This window comes from Canis lupus, chromosome 24 (genome assembly GCF_011100685.1).
Source record: "Canis lupus familiaris isolate Mischka breed German Shepherd chromosome 24, alternate assembly UU_Cfam_GSD_1.0, whole genome shotgun sequence".
Classification (NCBI taxonomy): Eukaryota; Metazoa; Chordata; class Mammalia; order Carnivora; family Canidae; genus Canis; species Canis lupus.
In genome coordinates this window covers 3,373,406-3,387,073 of record NC_049245.1, presented here as the reverse complement: position 1 = coordinate 3,387,073, position 13,668 = coordinate 3,373,406, and the positions used below count along the sequence as shown (strand labels likewise).

Sequence of the window (13,668 nt, the reverse complement as noted above, 5' to 3'; positions counted from 1 at the left end):
TAAGTAGGATGCTGCCTTCAAGATAGTTTTTGTAATGCTGTTCATGTTTGTCACATCAACGGTAGTGACTCTCAGGCCATACATACAACTTCTCATCTGTTATCCACAAAAATCTAAATGGAGGAGGAACAGTGTCCTCTGGTGTGAATGGTTTTTTTCCTCACTGCAGTAATGGCTGAATTTGTCGAGTGAAGTGGCAACTGTTAGATGGAATAATGGTAAATTTTACGTTTTTATTGGTAAAAATAAGAAGTTTAATATCAATAGTTTGTATGGTTCAACCTACCATTTCAAGGATTTGGATAGTCATTGGTTTAACAATTTGAGTTAAAGCCAGAAGATAACTTTAATTCAGCATTGATTTGTTCTAAAATAATAGCAATTAAAAAATAGTAAGCACCTTCATGACAACTGCTGACCTCATTTAATTTTGCAAATATTTGAGCATTTGGGGATTTAGATCAATGTCCAATAGCAGGAAGTCAGCTCTGATGAGCAGTTCCCAACTTCTACTTGAAATGTTTTCTAAAGCAGTTTTCCGACCCGGCCCCACAGGTGTATCAACTGTGGCAGCAACAGTGCAGAACAGTCTTTGTATTTTTCAGAGCCTGGAGACTCAGAGGCTATAGCATCGGTGCACCTGAGAGCTAATTAGAAGTGAAGAATTGCAGGCCCCACTCCCAGCCCTCCAAATCATAAGGTGCATTTTCATAAGATCCCCAGTGGATCTGTGCACATGTTGATGTTTAATCTGTGCGGTAGAGAGTGTGGGGTGTTGGTCGTATGGAGTGTTCCCAGTTGCTGGTCACTGGCAGTAAGTCTGGTCCAGGAAGAGTTGATGGCTTGAAGTCCTAACTGGAAGCCACTAACCCCCAATCAATGGTGGATTTATAACAGTAATAACAGCTAAAATTCTTTGAGCCCTTCTTACTCACCTGCTCTAATGCCTTAATATGAATTACTCATTGATTTCTCACAACTACTCTATGAGGTTGTACTGATTACTCCCATGTCACAGAGAAATGGAAGGCCCTAAGTAAGGTAACATGACCAGTAAGTGGGGATATTTAGTTGAGAGCAAGAATGAAACTGGCTCAGAGATAAATAAACCTCGAAGGGGATGAATGCATCAGTGTAGAGAATTCAAATGGATAGTGAAATACAAGAGTCTTGACTCCATCTTCCTGGGGATACCAAAGAATGTAGCATGACCTGGTGGCCTAAGAACACATAGGGTTCTAATCTCTAAAGCATGGAAATGCCGAGTCTGTGTTTTGGCAATTTTTAAAAAAATTTTATTTATTTATTCATGAGAGACAGAGAGAGAGAGGGGCAGAGACACAGGCAGAGGGAGAAGCAGGCTCCATGCAGGGAGCCTGACGTGGGACTCGATCCGGAGTCTCCAGGATCATACCCTGGGCACTAAGCCGCTGAGCTACCAGAGGTGCCCGTGTTTTGGCAGTTTAACTCCAAAGAAATAGCCTGGAGTTTCCACCTCCGTGAGAGGAGGCACCTAGGTCATCATTTCAAGTTATCCCTTTCTTGTACATTGGAGAAATGTCTTATTTCTGCATAACCCAACCTGCAAACAGAAATAACCAGTACTCATGGGAAACCAGGTGACTTAGCACTCCATGATTGTACCTAAGGCCCCCCACACACATGTCTGTAGGACCAAATGCACAGATTCCAAACCACTTTTGCTTTGCTTTAATAGACTGAAGATGAGAACTGTAAGAGGGAGAGTCGGTTGAATTCATTTTAGGAAGTAGCACAGTGAAGACATCACTTGGGGCTAGCACACCCATGTGCCTTCTAACCATTCTCTACCTTCCACTTCAGTTCTGAAAGCACTTGGGTGTGGAAATCACATCTCTACACCAGCCAGCAAGTTAACAGGCCGTCCCAGAACCATGGCAACCAGCAAGAGTGAGGGAAGGAAAAATCCCTAAGCATACATTGTTAAGCACTCCCTGCTCAGCTTCAACCAAGTGCAGGCAGAGGGACGCCGAGGCTGAGGCAAAGAGGGGCCAGTCCCAAACCCCAAATCTGAGACTCACACTTGAGTCACTTTGAAGAAAACTTTTCAGTTAAAAAAATCTAATTTTGTGCCTCAATTAAAAATGTAGTTTCCAAGTAATGGATCCTGATAAGACTAGTAGGCACTCACTCCTTTTATCCTCCCACCAGGGTGGGATTTCATAAGCTCACCTGCAGTGGGACCTTGTTTCTTCTCCAGCATGCTGGGGCTGGCAGGTGCCAGGGGCTTAGAGCACAGATGCCTGCTTTCATCATCTTATTTCTACCATTTAAGAGCTACATGGCCTTGGGCCAGTTAATCTCTCTTTGCCTGTTTTCTCATTGATAAAACAAGGAAAGAATAGTGCCTACCTGTACTGGACACTTATTACGCTTTCTGCAAACCCTGTACTTTTTGAACACTCTTCCTATGTTCAGATGATCTCCCATCCCATGAGTCCTGGCTCCCCAAGGCAGGACCCAGAAATTACTTTTTCCAGCCTCCTTTGCAGCTAGGCTTTTCTTTTCTTTTTTTCTGGAAGAAAAGAGAAATGATCTGTGTCCTCCAGTGAGGTCACCCTCACAGCCTGGGGCAGAGGTGTTCAACCTCTGATGAGATGTTCCTGTGCGATGTGGATAAGAGACGGGACAGAGGTGTGCCGGGCGCAGTCAGCACGGGTGAGGGGCATGGTGGGGCGTTTGCCTCTCAGCGCCATGGTGTGAGCTGCAGTTGGACTTGTCCAGCAGGGTGATCTGGGCATTGTTCCTGATTCTTTCAGCCCCAAAGCCTTTTATGCGGCCCTTCTGGATGGTCTGGGAGGTAGCCAAGAGCATTTAATAAGTTCTTTATCTACTTCAGTGGGCTAAAGTGCATTTAGCCATCTACAGTTAAGTACCACGTGAGGTTGTTGTTGGGACTGAGATATTCAGGCTGAGCGCTCATGAGAACTCATTATTGTGAGTTCCTTGGTGTCTATCACATCCATCCACAGGACGTGAGAGAATACGGATTCTAAATTTCATATAATGTCAATGCCACACGGCACAGGTTTGAAAACTCTGACGTGCCTTCCATTGAGAGAAGGAGTCTGTGTCCCTCCCTTGAAACTGAATGAGCTTTGTGACTGCTCCTCACACAAAATGCAGTGGAAGGGACACAGTGTGACTTCCGAGACCAGGTTAGCAAAGGCCATGTGGTCTCTGCCTGGTTCTTTCTTGGGGATCTTGTCTCCATGCTGTGGGGAAGCCCAAGCTGCGTGCAGAGGCTCCGTGCAGGTGCTGTGCCGACGGCCTGAGGCATGATGTCCGGGGCTGGCCAGGACTGACTCCAGGTGAAGCAGGTGAGCCTCCGTGCCTCCGAGGTGACGCCTGTCCCCTCCACCACCTCAGAACGTGTGTGTGAGAGCCCAGGGGAGAGCAGGGGAGAGAATGTAGTTAACATAAGGTGCGATATTAGTGTCAGGTGTACACTATAGTGATTCATCAATTCTTTGCATTACTCAGTGCTCACCGTGGTATGTGCTCTGTCCCTGTTTTAAATCACCAAATTTTGGGGTGATTTGTTATGTAACAATAGCTGTCTGGTTTTCAGAGTATTTCTCTATTTGGTCTTCATATCAACCCTGTGTGGAAAGTCTTCTAATGCAGTAATTTGGATGGGAAGACCTACATCATAAGGCTCTTCATCTAAGGTGTGAGGAGACCGGGTCGCAGGCCTCTGTGACTCTTTCTATAAAGTGACGTGGTCAGGGTCCAAAGGACTAGGGTCTACACTCATCTTCATCACTGCTCCACTGAAAGTGCCATTAGAACGTGCTGTGGCTGTGTGTGCCTCTTGCAATGTTGTCCTCACTTCATCTTCAGATGGCCATTGGGTCAATCATCACAACCATGTAGTGGCAAATCACCCCCAAACTGGGTGGCTTACAATGGCAGTAGTCATTTACCAAATTACTTGCTTTCTGTGGGTTAGGAATTCTGAAGCAGCCGGCTGGTGGCTCTGGCTTGGGCTCCCTCCTGAGGGGCTGGTGACCTGTTAGCTGGACCTGCAGTCCAACAAAGGCTTGACTGGGGCTGGAGGATGCATGTCCAGAACGGCTCCCTCCCACGGCTGTCAGCTCCACAGCACTGCTTGAGTGTCCTCACTGCCCAGTGCCTGACTTTTTCCAGAGCAAGCAATTCAAAAGGCCGGGGTGGGAGCTGCATTACCTTTGTGGCCTACTATCAGGAGACACACCCCATCAGTTCAGCTGTAACTTCCTGCCCCCATAGATCATCCCTGAGTCAGAGTGGCTGGGACTGCACAAGGCTGTGGATGCCAGGGGGTCTTGGTCAGAAGGGCCACCTTTGAGGCTGGCCACCACAGTCAGTATTTTGACCCTAATCCACAGGCCAGAGTCAGGATGGTTAGCACTCAGGGCTCCAGGCCACACTGCAAGTGTGTGGCTGGGATTTGAAGCCACCCCTCCTGCCTCCTGAGCCTTTGTTCCTCTCCATCTACAATGAAAGGTGAACTTAGAGTGTATTTTGATGCATTTATTTTATTTTATTTTATTTTATTTTTAAGAAATGTCTTCAAAATCAGGGAATTCTTCTGAATGCTATCATGGAAACACATGGAACACGTGGGTTGGGCCAGCTGAGGAGGCAGCCTCACTGTCTCCCACCAGCAAATGCCTCATCTTAGTGTGGCTGAAATTCTACCTTCCATCTGGGTGCCCCTCTTAACAAATATTTTTCTTTTCTTAAGCTGATGGGTAATTTAATGAATTCCCAAACATGGTAAGATGTGAATCCTAGCTTCGTTTTTTTAAATGCAACTCCAAAATTGGCTTTACAGAATTCTAAAATGATCATAGAGCCTCTCAAGGCTAAAATGACACAAACTTCTGACTCAGTAATTTCAGTTTTGGGAATGTATCTTTTAGAATTAAAAGCAGTGGTATGTCAGGCTATAGGTATGATGGTGTTTGCTATGGGGACATTTGTTCTAAACAAACATTGGAAACCACCTGAATGCCCACAGATGGGTTAGCAAAGGTCCATCTATTCTGAGGAACAATATGCAGCTATTAAAAAGGATAAATTAGGAGAACAGGTGCCCATAACACATTGCAAAGTTTAAAAAAGAAGTTATAATGATGTGTAGTGTATGATGCTACTTCTGCAAAAAAGAAAGCCCTGTATCTTTGTGTTTACATTCACCTGGACAGAATCTGCTTATCCATTGGATGGAGGGGGTTAGAATGAGGATAGATCATCAGTTTTAGAAGGAAAAATACAGAATACATGGTGTAAAGTACAAATCTATACTTTGGCTGTTCTATTAACATCTCAGTGGTGATTAGTGAATAAATCTTCCTGACCTGTGTTTTCTCACTGGCATTCTGCCCTCTTCTTCAGGATGAAACAGTTCCAGGGGGCCACTTTTCCTGGTGCCTTAGAATGAAGGTGCCAAGATTTCCCTGAAGGTAGGCCATAGAAATAGCTGTTTCTAGTGCTCATAATCAGCCATCAACATGGAAGACAAAATGGGGTGACATGTTTTAAAGGGAGGAGAAGATGATGCCATTAATGTGCCGCCCTGGCTGGTTCAGACCGTTCACGGCAGATTTGCAGCAAATGCTCTGCAGACTTGGCGGGAGGGAGATCTGTTATTGAGGCCCTCTGCCTGCACTTAGCCCAGCGGCCATTTCTCAGGGAATATTGATCAAAAGTACTCACCTCCACCGTCTCAGGAGCATAATGCAGTCCCTGAGTATTCATGGGAAAAAAAAGCTTTTCTTCACCAGGCTATTTTCTGAAGTCAAAAAGATCCTTTCAGGAGCTATAATAGCAAGCCCCTTCCCACTTCACACCCTCGGTGAGAGGCACACTCCAATTTTCAGACCCCCAGGACCCCACGTCAAGGTGGAGGCTGACAAATGTGACCTCTTTATGTAAAATATTCTCTGTCAAACTCAACAAACATTTTGCTGGAGGGACAGGTGGTACATACAAGTGGGAGATTAAAAATTACACGTGGACACCTGGGGGAAGGGAACCCTTGTCCCAGAGAGAATTTACTCATTTATTCTTTCTTTCCCAAAATAATGTTTTAAATAGAATTTTTGATTACAGACACAATGTCCTCTAATATCTGAGGCAGGAATATCTTGGTGTGAATGTAAAAAAAAAAAAAGTCTAGTTAGTGTTTTTCTTGCCAGACATGGGACAAAAGGGAGGATGCTGACTGGGCCTCCCTGATTTCTCTTTGTTCTGTAAGGGGCAGAATCTTCCAGACACATATTTCTTTTTTTTTTTTTTCTTTTTTTTTCAGACACATATTTCTTAACATGAGAGCTTGTTATAAAATCTCACCTCCTTCATCTTATCCAATTTAATTTAGGATAGTAAAGACTTGAGTATTCATCGTACCTTTAATTTCAAATGACAACAATAAAAAAGAAGCAATCTCCAATTCTAGAAAATTCTTTTCTATTACCCAGAAAGAGTATCCCAATAAAGAAAGTACCCCAAAAATCATTTCAGAGTTCTTGCTGTTTTGGTTGCTGTCGTCTGCTTTTAGGGGCACATTTAAAAGCATATTTAGGAGAGAATGTTACTCTTGTTTAAAATGCCCCTGGTTCTTGGGGCTGTCAGCTGGGTTTGTTACGTTGTTTGGGGGTGAAGAGGTGGTTTAAGCTGCTGTAGGCAGTGGGCAGAGACTCTGACCTCAGTTTCAGGAGCAAGTCTCCTTTTGTTTCACTCAGGGGCAGTCTTTGGGGCACAGGACACTGTTGTGTCTCTACTTAAACTCCTGAAACATAAAACTTGTCTCAGGAAACACGAACAAAATATTGTGGCCCAACTACGGCAATCGCTCTGTGGATCTGTGTGTACAGAGTGCAGGGAGAACCTCTGGAGTGTGGCACGTACCACCACGTATGATCTGTTCTTTCGCCATAGTCCGTTTTTCAGATCTGAAGATATGAGCCATTTTTCTTTCCAGAGATGTATTATCCAGAGGTTTCCAGAGTAATAGAGAAAGGTCAGTAAGAGCATCATCTTCTTTGCTCTTTGGAAGAGTATCCCAGTAAAACAACTCCCCAGTGCTGGGAACCCTTCGTCTCTGTTGTGCCTGCTCCAAGTGAGAGAAAGGTCAGGGGGCCTCTGACTTGGCCTCAGTGAAACTTTCACAGTGGCCAGAAGAATCATGGAAACTACTAACAGTCGACACACTAATGAAGAACTGTGATTGCTGCTGATCAGAGGTGTGATCCAGGAAACCTAGCTCCTGTCTGGAGCTCCACTCTCAGCTGTGAGAACCCCAGGGCATCATCTTTGGGCCAATAGTCCTGGGCAGACCAGCTGCACAGGGATAAAGTTGATGGTGTGTTCTATCTCCACAACCTTATCTTTTTGATTTAAAAAATGAAATGCAATTAAAACCATTTCTATTTACAGAAGGAAGAACAAAGGATAATAGTTCCCCTTGACATAAACTGGTTAATAAGTCAAAGGGGCCTCAATTTAGTATACACACACACACACACACACACACACACACACACAGAGGACAATAACACTAGCTCAAATGTGAACAAATATTAATGTCTGAGTCTTACTGCTGAGAGGTGCTCTGTACTGCAGCAAACGTAAAAAACTCTGGCATTTTTCCAGTAACAGAGCATTTTCCTATGGCCAGGGTGTACCTTAAGGATATTTTTTCTTTACACTCTGGCACCTGGCTAAAGGCAAGACAGGTTGGAGAGCATTACTTGTAGCAACGTTCCTTTTGGAACCATAGAAAGTTTGATTCTTTTTGGAATTCTGAAGGTCTTGCATGATTTGGCTTACGATTTGACGAGAATTTTTTGAAAATGACTGGAAGCATGATGACTGGAACACCCTCCCCAACCCCTCCCTATATTTTTGTTATAAATAAGACAATAAACTACTTTATGAGACTTAACAACACCCTGTGAAATTTAAATAACTATTTCCAGATCTGAAAAGAATCCATAAATTAACCTGGGGCCATCTCCAAAGCGGAATCATTAGAAAGGACAGGACACTACACGAAGCAGTTCCTAAGGGCATCTTAGCTCTAGTTCCCTGCACTCCAGGGCACATGTGTGGGATGGGGAGTAAGGGCTGCCCAAAGCATCACAGTGGGTTTGGTTCAAGTGTCTCAATCCAAATCTATCTGCAGGTTGGGATCCTCAAGGGGCCATGGGAGACTTTAAAAATTAGATGCTGAGGTTCTATCCACATGTGGTGGATCAGAATCTAGGTGGGGGATGGAAGCACCTACAAAGCTTCCTGAATGATTGTGACACATGACAAGGCTGGGAACCACTGCTTCTAGGAAACAAAGCTTTAAAAATGCATCAAGCTGCATTCTATGAGGAACCAAATGGTAAAAGCACTTGCTTCCAGCCCAAAGCTTAAAAAAGCCACATCAATTCAGGCTCTTCTTGGCTCCTGGACCCTTTCTGAGGTCACTGATAGGTCTTCTAAGTAATAAGTACTCAACAACTATTTGCTAACTGGAGCAATGGGTGATCTGTAGGCAGCTCAACTGTCCAATATATTCAAAGTTCCCTGGTGCCCAGAGCATGGGAGTAGCTCAGGACACTGGTTCTGAGACCACCTGGCCAGGCTGTCGGAAGGGGATGGTTGGAGCCTCGGCCACGCCAAAGGGGGTGTTACATTTTATGTACCACTTATACATGAAGACAAACCCTCCAAGTCAGCCTCATGCTCATCAGGGCCAGGGACTCCTGCTTCACTGAGGGGTCAGTTTCACATAAACAACACATTTGTAAACTTCCCGGGATTCATACTGGCTACCATTTTGCATACATAATTAGGCTTTGGTTAAAAAAAATGCTTTTGAGCAACTCTGATAAAAAAGCAAGCTATCTTTTGTTAGATGCCAGGGTAAACTTTATTTTCCCAGAAACTATCATGAAAACAAAGGAAACATAAGTGCTGTTTTTCTACTTTATTAAGTCATCACAGTAAATCAGAATGAAAGAGAAAAAGAGGGTAAACTGGAGAGTCGAGCGGCAGTCAGCAGTGTAGCTGTGTGCTTTTCCGGGTGTGGCACACACACCTGCAGAAGTAGGTTGTATGGAGGGGTTTACCCCACTGAGGCCTAAACCCAGATGTGAGGCATTAGGCAAATTAAATAAGAGCAAAAAAAAAATATGACATACTATAACTTAATATACCATAGGTATCAATTCTTTTTCCTTATTTACATGTACTAAATGTTGTAGACCTGAAGCCATAAGAAAACATTCACTTACTGTGCATGTCATACACAGATACGGAGGGCAGCTAGAACAGTGGTTGTTTCATGTTGCACTTCCCTCTGTGTGTGGACATTTCCCCTCAGTAGATATAGTCATGACACGGTTACATATAAGACGTCACAGGAAGTTTTAAAGGATCCCTTAAGCCTCCAGATGATACAAACACAACAGGAAGTGAAGTGCAGGTGGCCACACCGGAGGAAGGTCAGGAAGACGTGATTTGCACAGTCTGTGGATCTGCATGGTCTCTTGTTTGTAAGGATGAGGGTTTGGTCAGCCCCTCTTGTGAAGGCAAGGCTTAAATCTCCTTCCTCCCTGTGGCTCTTAGTGGCTGCAGCCTTGACTGCTTGAAGACACTGTGACAGTCACTGATCCAAGCTAAATTTCCTCACTACTGTCTACTTCAGATTCTACTATTTTAAAAAAGTCATCATTTTGTTTTTTTAAAAGTACAAAAACCTTCTCAGTGAAATTATGGAACATCAACTTTGCTTTGGATGGAAATGGGTGTGCAGAGAAGTGGGGATGCTGGCCTGGCCCTGCCTGGGAGCTGGCGAGTCCTACCCATTTTGGGGGCTGATCAGGGCCACTTTTGAGTCCAGATGGCTGACCTACTAATATGACAAGTCAGCACTGTGACTCAGATGGGTCCCCACTGGATAAGTGACCCTCCATAATTTTGCTGGAAAGGCATTTATTGCAAAAGCACAATATTTGCTTTTCTAAGTGGAAAAAAAAGAACTTGATCATTTCAATTTTCCACCCCAAATAACAAGAACGATTCAGGTCCATGTGATTGTAAGCAAACCTGGTTGCTAGATTCCCTGCTCCCCTATTCCAAACCAATGCTACTGCTGACAGTGGACTTGAAGCAGCTCCAGCACCCAAACCACTGGCTGGAGTCTGGGGTCCTAGAGATGTTAAAATCTGTAGGGTTACAGGAGGGTCTAGGTATTTGCTGCCTACAACTGAACTTCCCACTTGCAGGTTAGAAGGACTGGGTCTGGGAGATAAAATGGAATCCTGGAGCACAACAATTAAGTCCAGGGGAGTTCAGTACAACTTCTAAGTCTTGACACTTCATCTAAATCCAAGAATTCTGCATCAGGGATTTCTAGAGCCTGGAAATGAAATATTCTGAAGCTATCTGCTGTCAGAGCCTACCTGGGACTCTGGGGCCCAGGCACCTGTGATGCCCTCCCCACAGGAATGAGGTCTGGGCACTTTGTAAATATGCCGTGAAGCAGCTTGAACACCAGCCTGGAGTATGAGCGATAGGAGGCAAACCGTGCTGACCAGAAAGTCCAAATTATTAAAAAGGTGGGGATGGGCGGGTGGGGTAGGGGTGGGGAAGATGAGAATTGCAGCATTTGCTGACACAACAGAACATGCTGTGACATTCAGTCACCCATTAGTGCCATTAAGCCCCCAGTGAGCAAACCAACTGGGCCCCTTTACAGAACAGCCCAAAGCGACTAAGGCTTACTTCTGTTTCTCTGAGGTTTGGGTGGCTCCCAAGCTGCTCTGCCTGTGAGCCTGGGCCTCTGGCCCTACCTGCAGTCCTCTATAAAGCTGAGAAACAAATTCTAACTTAGGTGTATCCTTGCAATAGGAATTTCTCAGTCCTTCTTCACTTGTTCCCAGAAGCAGGCCTGGCTCCTTCCTGGATCTGTTCATTTCTCCTGCAAGTGTTAGGTACCAGCCAAACCAACCCAATGGATGATGGAAAGAACTGGCTGGTCAGTGAAAACAGCCACTCTGATGCGCTGAGGGGGCTCAGGAGACTCACCAGAGGTGACCAAAGCCCCTGGGGGTAACACACAAGTGGGCACAGAGCAGAGAGGCAGACAGTAGAGGGCAGGCACCCTTGCATGGACTGATGTTTCTGGGGTCCTTAGCGGTTGCCCCATGCTCTGAAATACGGGCTTACTCCAGAGACAGGCTGCAGGCTGAGGTGAGACACAGAGGGCCAAACAGGTCTTCCTAAATGATTTTTCTGTTGCTGACACCCTCAGAGCCACAGCAAGGATGCTGGGCAAGCACAGATGGAAGGTAGGGCTTTTCATATCTTCTTCTTCTTCTTTTTTTTTTTAAACAGGCTCAACATATCTTCTTTGGAGCCAAATAATTAGAAATCCCCCATTTGTGCCGTGGCCCTCCCTGAGCAGGGAGAAGCTTCTGGAGGCAGATGGACACCACGGGGGTGCCTGTCCCAGCCTAGGGCCTGTGCTGGTGTGCACCTCCCGTGTTGACATGGCGCTGTGCTAAGCTGGGCCCTGGAAGCTTCCTGACTTTCACGGGGACAGGACCCTGTTTCCAGAGGCATCTAGGGCTTCCAGGATGGCCAGGAAAACCTCTCCCCAGTTAGTGGGCATCAGGCACCAGGTGGAAAACACTCAGCAACTCAGATAAAACTTCTCCTGGGCAAACAACTCTAGGGAAAGCCAATTTCCATGATGATGAAATTTTTGAGTAAACCATAAATCCTAACATAAGAACTAAAGAAATCAATGCAGAGAAAATTCCTCAGTTTAACAACTGTTTTTGTCGGTTCTTCTGTGAATCTTGCTTAGGTTTATAAACAACGCGGGGTACAGAAACCAGCTGCCCTCCATCCCCTCCCAAAAGCCCAGAATCTTCTTCTGCCATCCCTGCCTGAAGCAGCCACATCAACACTCTCATCAACATGAGAGTGGGTTTGTCACTGGTTGTTGGTGACTTTCCCCTCTTCCTCTTTGGAAGCCCAAGTTGTGTGAGATTCTAGGGTCAGATGACGTGGCCTGGAGAGAAAGTCCAACCCAAGACATTCTGGTGGAGTTCACCTTTAACTTCAGAAATCCGTTACTGGGAAGCTATGTTGAGGGCACTAGCAGAGCAGGGATGTTCCCGGAGTCTCTGTGTTTGGGGGTTGAGGGTGGGAACAGAGGGGAGTCTCATTCATCTCCTCCTTCCAAGAGGCGCTGTGAGGTAGCCACTCAGGCTGGCAGCCAAGGCCCTGCAGAGGAAGCAGAGAAAGGCCGAGTCACGGCACGAGGGGACACATCGGTCTTCTTGGACAGATCCGAGAAGGACTTGTGGCATGCAGGAGATGGGAACCACATCCCCAGAAAGGCTTTGATGACCTCCCCTTGTCACAGTGCAGAGAGGTTTGCTGAATGAATCAACATGTGAATGCCTTTCCTCCAGGTCTTTGCTCTGGACCTTCCTGCAGCATAAAACTATGAATCTTTTCAAAATTCACTTGGCCTTACCATCCAATCCGCAAGTAAAAGAATAAAGAGAAAAGACATCTGATTGCAGTAAAGGGGAGAGGAGCAAGTAAAGGGAATGAAGCAACAGCATGGCTCAGAGTCAAGGAAGCAGCAAATAAAACTTGATGGACAGCTTTGGGGATCCCTGTCGGTGTTATTATTTACACGTATTTACATATTGATATTTCACCTGATGAGTTACAACTCGATTATTTCCCCCAAGGATCTGAGAAAGGGGTCAGAACTAAATTGCTTGCCTGAATGAGTGCAGATGAGCAGAGCGCTATTTAGCACTGGACGGAAAGGGAGTAAAGCCAAAGTGTGCACGTCTGCACTTCTCCCCTCCCCAGGGCTGCTGCGAGGTGCTCAGAGGAACCCAGGAATGCCTGTTGCAATACCCAGCCCCTGTTGCTGCTACAGTCTACTCTCCCCTGGGACCAGGCTGCGAGGGAGAGGCTTGTTTCATCACCCCTCCTCCCCCATAAGCTATTTTTCAGCTGGCTGTGTTATACCCCAAGCTTCCAGGTTCTGAACAAACCTCAGAAACAGGGTTTCTATCTTCCTTCCAGCATACTTCACTTCCAAGGCTTTTGACATTTTTATTATTATTGGCATTTGAAATTAATTTATGTAAGTCATCTTACTCACAGACAACATCTTTTCTCATTTTCTGACCTTACCTTATTGTTTCTAGGAAGAACCTCTGAAATCAATACTCACAAACATGCTTGGACCTGAGAAGACAGCCTGCCCCAGCGTGTCCCCAGTCTCAGCACCCTCAGGTACCTGCTGCTGGAGCCCTACCGTCTTTGCCCTGCTGGTCCCCATAGGCTGGCCAGACAGGAAATGTCCCAGGCTCTCTCCTGCTAGTCTTATCTTTAAAAACTGGCTGCTTTTGACGAAGGCAGCACAGCTAGACCATTCTCCATGGCAGAGACGGCATTGGCAAAAGGTCACCCACCCTCTGCCCCCTCAGAGCTGGATGTGGGGGTGAACAAGCCTAATTCAATCCTGGATAATACTCTGTTTTGAAATACCTACACTTCAAATTGTCTAAGACTTCACATTACTCACTAGGAACCACTCCACTCAGTATT

General features: G+C 45.6%; 1 protein-coding gene across 7 annotated transcripts in view; it reads right to left on the bottom strand.

Moving 5' to 3' along the window:
• Positions 1 to 8,992: 8,992 nt before the first annotated feature.
• Positions 8,993 to 13,668, bottom strand: part of RALGAPA2 (Ral GTPase activating protein catalytic subunit alpha 2) — a 327,065-nt gene continuing 322,389 nt past the window's right edge. For all 7 annotated transcript variants that reach the window (XR_005377488.1, XR_005377489.1, XR_005377487.1 and 4 more), the window contains one exon: positions 8,993 to 12,315. The gene's annotated coding sequence lies outside the window, so the exon portion shown is untranslated. The remainder of the gene's footprint in view (positions 12,316 to 13,668) is intronic.